We start from the raw sequence: 7,774 nt of genomic DNA on the forward strand, positions 1-7,774 counted from the left end.
CTCTCTCTCTTTCTCTCTCTCTCTCTCTCTCTTTCTCTCTCTCTCTCTCTCTCTCTCTCTCTCCTTCCTTCCCCACTCATGCTGTGTCTCTCAAAATAAATAAATAAATTAAAAAAAAAAAAAGCAACTGTAATACCAGGGTGTAGACCTAGCCCTGGTATTAATTAAAAAATACTTGCTGGGGGGCGCCTGGGTGGCTCAGTCGGTTAAGGCTCCGACTTCGGCTCAGGTCAGATCTCACGTTCCTGGGTTCAAGCCCCACATCAGGGTCTGTGCTGACAGCTGGCTCAGAGCCTGGAGCCTGCTTCAGATTCTGTGTCTCCTTCTCTCTGTGCTTCTCCCCCTCTCATGCCTCTGTATCAAAAATAAATAAAATATTAAAAAAAAATACTTGCTGGGAGAATGAGTGAAAGAAACACCAAATAATTCCAGACTATTCTTTTATAAAAAGACAAAACAGACGACAATGTACTGAACCAGGTGCTGTGAGGGGCCAGGAATGTTACATGCCAGGTTACATGTACAGTCCAAACTTGCACATATATGTAATTAATGTATGTCACATTTTATAATACATAAAATATGTAACTTATGTAAACATTTACACATTTTACATATATTGTCCAAACTTGGAGACACATGTGATAATATATATATATACATATAATAAATATACATATAAATAAATATATATGGGAAGGTAGGTCGCGGCAAGGAAGTAAAATGCATGAAGGCCTGGTCACTCTGCTTTTATTTAGTCATGTATTCATTCATTCACTAATGTTTATTTACCTTTGAGATGGAGCACAAGAGTTGGGGGAGGAGAGAGAGAGAGAGAAAGAGAGAGAGAGAGAGAGAGAGAGAGAGAGAGAGAGAGAGAGAGAGACTCCCAAGTAGGCTTTGCACCTTCAGTGATACCCACAAACAGTGACATCATGATCTAAGCTGAAATCAGATGGCTATGTACATTTGGAGTTATTAGTTGTAAGCTAAAAGAATAAATTATGGCTGATTTAAGTGATACGAGCTACTTATCAATAAATGGCTGGAACTTCAGAAATGGGCTCAGGAAACAGGTAGGAACTAGGGAAGGCTGCGCAGACAAGGTCACAGAAGACTCTGCTGCCAACCATCAAAAAAGCAAGTTAAGCAACTAGCCTAAGATTGAAAAATAACAATAAACATATATTTACCCTGTGACTCAGCAATTCTCCTCCTAGGTATAGCCCCAAGCAAAAGGTACAACGATGTTCACACCAAGTTTATTCAAAGGAGCCCCAAACAGGGGCACCTGACTGGCTCAGTTGGAAGAGCATGTGACTCTTGATCTCAGAGTCGTGATTTTGAGCCCTGTATTGGGGGCAGAGATTACTTAAGTACAAAATAAAAAAAAAAAAATAGCCCCAAATTGAAAACAATGACCATGAACAAGAGAACGGATAAACAAACTGCTCTGTATTCTGATGAAAAAATACTACTCAGGGATTAAAAAACTACCACACACAAAACATGGACAAATCCCAAAAACATTATGCTGAAGGGCGCCTGGCTGGCTCAGTTGGGAGAGCAGGAGATGGTCTCGGGGTTGTGAGTTCATGCTCCACATCTGGGGTACAGTTTACTTAAAACAAACAAAACATGATGGATGACAAGTGAAAGACAGCTTTCACAAGAGTGCACACCTGACTGCGTTAAATGAGGTTCCGGACAGGCACAGCCTCAAAAAACATCAGAGCAGTGGTTGCGGCTGAGGGGGCAAGGGTGAGGATGAAACAGGAAAGATGAAGGACACTATTGGGGGTGACGTCATGTTCCTACGTCTTGATAGGGATGACACACAGCGCGTGGAAAGATGGAGTTAAAATGTGTCCTCTTCTTTAAAAATTTTTTTTTAATATTTATTTATTATTGAGACAGAGAGAAACCAAGCATGAGTAGGGGAGGGGCAGAGAGAGAGTGGGAGACACGGAATCCGAAGCAGGCTCCAGGCTCTGAGCTAGCTGTCAGCACAGAGCCCGACACGGGGCTCGAACCCTCCAAACATGAGATCATAACCTGAGCCAAAGTTGGATGTTTAACCTAGTGGTCCGCTTCTGTCTAGAAGTTACACTTAAACTTTGAACAGGCGTGATTGGTGTAAAAGTTGCATTGAAACTTCCAACTTGCTTCGAAATGAATCGAAAACATGAAGATGGAACACAGAGCCTGCCTAGGATTCTCTCTCGCTCCCCTGTTCGCACTCTTTCTCTCTAAAAAAAAAAAAAAATCTAGGTGAGGGTACATGCGTATTCACTCTACAATTATTTCAACTTTTATGTTTGAAGTTTGTCCTAATAGAATGCTGGAGGAAAAATCTCGACAATGCAGTAGAGATCTATGCTGGATGATCGGGAATGACTTCATGACGTTTTGTTAAGTAGGAAAAGCAGGATGTTGAAAACGCATATAACATGATCCTTTTAAAATAAAACGGCCCAAAAAACACCCCGGTTGATATCCTGAGTGTTCTGAGCTTGGAGTAGAATGTGGAATGGAGGTGGGAGGCCGATATGGGGAGGGACCCACGATAAACAAGGATACAGTGGAAGGATCCCATGGGGGCAACTGGCACAGGTGGGATGGAAAAGTATGGGTGCATAAAGAGATAAATGAAAAGGGTGTTCAAACAACGCGTGAAAAAACTTTCAAACAACCAGACATCCAACACAGAACATTAAGGGCCGTCCCTCCCTCCTACCAGCTTAACTGTTCCACATGTGTTTTTCCAGACTTTTTTCCTATACATATAGAAACTTTGTAAGCAAAGTGTTTCAAGTGTTTTCTGTTTGCTGCACATTCTCTGCTGCCACAGACCTCTTCGCCACCATGGACTCCCTTTCCGGAAATTATACCACGTCACCTCCCTCTTCTGGATGGCTGCAAAGGACAGCATAGTAGGAGTGTAGGTGGCCTGTTTAACTGTCCAGTGACAGACAGTTAGGTGCTTGGCTTTCCCAAATGTTACAGTGACCACCCATGCACAAAAATGCTTGTACTAGAAGGTGACTTACGGGACACATGCCTTCGAATACACTTTTGGGTCAAATAGAAGGACTTCACGACTTTGGCAAGTTCTGCCAAACTGTATTCTCTTAATCTCTCTTTTTTTTAATTTATGTTGAGAGAGAGAGAGAGAGTGAGCTCGCGAGCACATGTAAGCTGCAGGGGTGGGAGTGTGAGGGTAGGTGGAGGGGTAGAGAGAGATGGAGAGAGAGAATCCCAAGCAGCTGCCAGTGCAAAGCCCAATGCAGGGCTTGATCTCACAACCGTGAGATCGTGACCAGAGTCGAAATCATAAGCTGATGCTTACCAACTGAGCCACCCACACGCCCCAAATTGTCTTCTAAACAAGTTGTACAAACTTAAATGTTATCAGTAAGAAGAATTAGAGAATACTCTTTTTTCTGACCCCGATATCAAAAATCTTCAATCTTTTCAATTGTGGACAATCTCTGAAACAAAAAATGCTATCTTGCTTAAATGTGCATGTCCATCGTCACTAACAGTCGAGGATCTTTCCTTCTGTTTTATTATTCATTTGTGTTTCCTACCCTAAACTAGCAGGAGTTATTCTCAAACACAAATTGGATCATGGCCCCCCCTTTATGACTCCACCGTCTACAAGGTGCGCACAGTCTTCTGTGTTAACTGGAATAACGCAAACAAACACAGTTAACACCATCAGCAAGAAATGTTTACTTCCTCCGTGCTGTTTCAAGTATCCGCAAGCAAGATCTCATTTAATCCTCACAAAGTGGCAACTATTCTCATCCCATTTTAGAGAAGAAGAAACGGAGGCACAGGTCCTGGCATCAATCCCTCCTTAAGTGCGCATCAGCCACCCCCACTGGATCATTGTCACTCCTCTCCAGACTTTCCTGCCTCTGTGGACATCTTTAGTGTGTAACACCCTGACCTTGGCCCCTGCTATTTGTTTGGTGAACAATAACTAATCTTTTAGATGCAGTGCAGGAAAGTCTCCGGGCTGGAGGGATGGTATTTCAGAACACACTATCAAATTTGGCAGCGATCTTAAAGGGACATCTAGTTCTGTGTGGTTTGCAACTCTCACTAGTGCATCAAAGACCAGGATTTTTAGAAAACTGAAGTGGAACTGAATAAAGAATATCAGCGGGCAGGGGTGAGGCGGTATGCTGTCTCAAGGGCACACATTGCTCTAGGAAAGCTGTGTGTCCCAGGCTCCCAAGTAAAATGTATTCTCTGCTGTGGATAGAGGTCTAAACACACAGCCTTTCTCCATGCCGGGGGCCCAGGACCAGTTTCATAAAACCCCGAATCCGCCCATCTCCTACTTGGAAACGATCTGTGCTTTCCTATTTCTGTTAAGATTAAAAAGTAAACAAACAAGCCAAAGACTCTCTGCAGCTGGCAAGGTCCTGCCCTCCAGTCCCTGCCTCCTTCTGGCCTCCCTTCACGGCCACTGCTCCCTCTGGGTCTGGAATGCTGTCCCCTTACCCCTTAACATCTGTGAACTCCCGTTTATCCTTCAAGGTTCTGTTCAAACACCACTTTCTCCCAGAAACCTCTCATTCTGAGACCAGGTTGGGAGTCCACGTCATATACGCTCAAAGAGTACTGGACCTCTTGTTCCAAGCACTTATCATGAAAGTAATTAAATAATTAGGTTTTGTTGCCGCCTCCTTCCTTAGACAGGCTCCTGCGCATCCACAGCGACTCACACCGTTTTTGCTTTGCTCACAGGAGGCATTCAGCCAAAATTCGAAGAAAAGAATGAAACTCCTGCCCAAGGCAAGAGCAGTCTTCTCTCGAAACTTTTCAGGACATCGGTCGTTCCTCCATACATCGGCCTCCTAACCATGACTGTACTAAGGACCCCAGCTGCTTCCAAAACTCGTGCAACATGCTACACACGGTAAGGCTTTACCAATGATGGCTCATTCTTGCTCTAAATCCAGTGCAACTGCGGGCGCCTGGCTGGCTCAGTCGGTGAAGCGTCCCGACTTCAGCTCAGCTCATGATCTCGTGGTTCGTGGGTTCGAGCCCCGCGTCGGGCTCTGTGCTGACAGCTCAGAGCCTGGAGCCTGCTTGGGATTGTGTCTCCCTCTCTCTTAAAAATAAACATTAAAAAAAATGCAACTCGTGAATAGCAGAGCCAGGATTTGAACTCCAGCTATCTAAACACTCCCCAGCCCCTGCGGTCCTGCACTACGTGTTTGTCTACACATCTGCCACCCCCACCAGACGATGATTAGAGGCAGGAACCAAGGCACAGGCACAGAGCGGAGCCTTGTTAAGTATGTTCGCTAAATAATGAATGGTGGGAAAAGGCACAAGTTGGCAGCTGAGGATGGCAACATCCTGAAATACGCCAGCTGGAAGGGACACGTCCCTCCCGGTGTAGGAAGGCTCCCTAGAATTCCTGACGGGGTGACTTGCAATAGCCCTCCGGAGGCCCATTCTCTTGTAGATCAACTAAATCAATTCCATTCGGAGACACTTAAGCAGCATCTACTACATCCCTGGCTCTGTTCTGGGCACTGAAGAAGGGGCAAATGTGATGAAAAGCCTGTCCCCACCTTCAGGTCAGAAAAGCTGGCCGCACACGAGCTCCAACAGAAGGCTGTGCAATGGGGTTATAACCTGGCTGGACAAGGAGCTCTGAGAGCCCAGAGGAAGAAGCTATGAATTCCCACTGGAACGATGAGGGCTGATGTCACAGCATTCCAGCCTGGGTTTAATGAAAGTTCTCTCTAATCATAACAGACCTCTCCACCTGGCATGGGGAGTCTGAGGGGGGCATGTTGGATGAAGCCTTCTGAAGGGACAGGAACTCTCCGCCATGGCAAATTTCAAAATATTCAAGATTACCACCTTCTCTCCGATTTTTCTCTTTTCAAGACAAACATTTCTCAGGGTTTTTTTTCTTTTTTAAGTAATCTCTACACCCAATACGGGGCTCAAACTCACAACCCTGAGATCAAGAGTGGCAGGCTCCACCGATTGAGCCAGCCAGGCCCCCCTCTCAGGCTTTGACTGGGTCTTGTGATAGAATATGAATCAGCACAGAAGCCTTTCCCCCTCCTTCGCTGAGTACTAAGAGAGTCAATCTTTCAAGGCCAAGGTCAGTGTCACCTCCTCCATAGAATTCCCTACTAACAACAGAGGAGTGCTATTTGCATAAGAACAGAGGAGTGTTATTTGCATCAAATTCCCCAATAATTCCAGGGAACGGTATTTTATTTGCATAAGAAACAAGTGCACATAGTAGAAATCACTTTTGAAATCCCTTAAATTCACCCATAATGTGGACTATCTGTGGTTTTCTGTAAGCAGTCTGACTGAGCCTGTTTCCCCCAGTCCTGGAAAATACTGTGTAGGTTTGGTTTAGGGCTGATAAAGACCATCTCCTTGACCAAACTTTAGTCAGGCTCCTCTGAACCCCATTCCCAATTAGCCTCTACCTTGTCTCTCACCCCTTAATGCGTCGTTAGTAATTTTCCATCCACTGATCCCCTCACTCTGCTGATGGATATCAATTCCCAGCCGTCTCTGCCGTGTTGGGAGTAGAGTGCGTTCTTTCCTACAATAACTCTACTACAATAGTCTTCCATAAAGTCTTTCCGACCGCCTAACAAGCATCCAAACACATCCCTTCAGAGAGCCCAAAGCAGTAGCTGCCTTGTGTTGAGGCACCCTGAACGTCCCCAGACTTGTGTTCTGGAAGACGGGGGAAAGCACGGCTGTACCTGCTCTTTCCTTGCTTCTCTTCCGCATGTTTCCTAGTTCTATTATGCTCGGCCCGTTGTTTTCCACTTATGCTGGTATACTGTATGCACGAATACTGCATGCCTGCCAAAGCCTTTCCTTCCCTGGGGCACCTTGTATTGTCAATCTTTCTATTCCCCAGTGCCCAGCACAGGGTGAGGGCATAAAACAGGTCATAACCGCCGCCCCTTCCTCAGAGGTTGCTGGAGCCTGTTAATGTCCCTGTTAAAATGGGACACTCATTACTGATTTGAAGCAAACAACCGAGACGTGATCTGGAGGATCACTAACTCCCACACCCCCCCCCCCCCCCCCCCCCCCCCCCCCCCCCCGGCCACATACCAAACCACACTTCTCTTAACACAGTCTAACACTTCTTGGACTCTTTTGACAGCCATTCTGTCTTTTGGGCTGTTAAAACCCACAGCGTTTTTCAGAAGGTCTGTTAGGAAGCCGAAATCCCCAACCACCACGCATGTATTTGTGTGAGTCTTCACATTTATCCCTGTTAAATTGTGTTTCTGTTTCCGGCCCAAGGCTGCAGGCAGCCTGTTGATAGGGTTTCTGAAGCACAATTCTGTGGTTTGCCAGCAAGAAGCGTCTGATTTTCACTTCGATGGCAACGGGAAAATGGGACCAAACCGCCTGCGGCCACAGGGTGAGAAGGGCCTCCAGGAGGCTGGCCCTGGGTCTCCATGGAGAAGCCACAGGTGCTAATGGAGGTTTGGTGCGTATGTAGTTTCAGCCCTTTTCTTCTTTGCCGAGCTGCCGGAGGTTCTCCCTCCCACCCCGGGTCTCCTCGGCTCCCCGGGATAGCGGACCCCCTCAGCAGCAGCCCCTCGGCGGCGGGGCGCGGGTCCCCGCAGAGCCCGCGCCAGGACCGGCAGCCAGCCGCCAGCGGCTCCATCCCGCGGTCCCGCGATGCCTGGGCCCCCTCTCGAGCTCCCCTCCCCCACACCGAGCGCCCCCCCGCGAGCGGCGCGTGGGC

General features: G+C 46.8%; 1 protein-coding gene across 5 annotated transcripts in view; it reads right to left on the minus strand.

Moving 5' to 3' along the window:
- The window catches only part of MOV10 (Mov10 RISC complex RNA helicase), a 22,973-nt gene that overhangs the window by 14,599 nt on the left and 600 nt on the right, over positions 1-7,774 (minus strand). The window lies entirely within an intron of this gene.

The sequence above is a fragment of the Suricata suricatta genome, chromosome 8 (assembly GCF_006229205.1).
Source record: "Suricata suricatta isolate VVHF042 chromosome 8, meerkat_22Aug2017_6uvM2_HiC, whole genome shotgun sequence".
Taxonomy (NCBI): Eukaryota; Metazoa; Chordata; class Mammalia; order Carnivora; family Herpestidae; genus Suricata; species Suricata suricatta.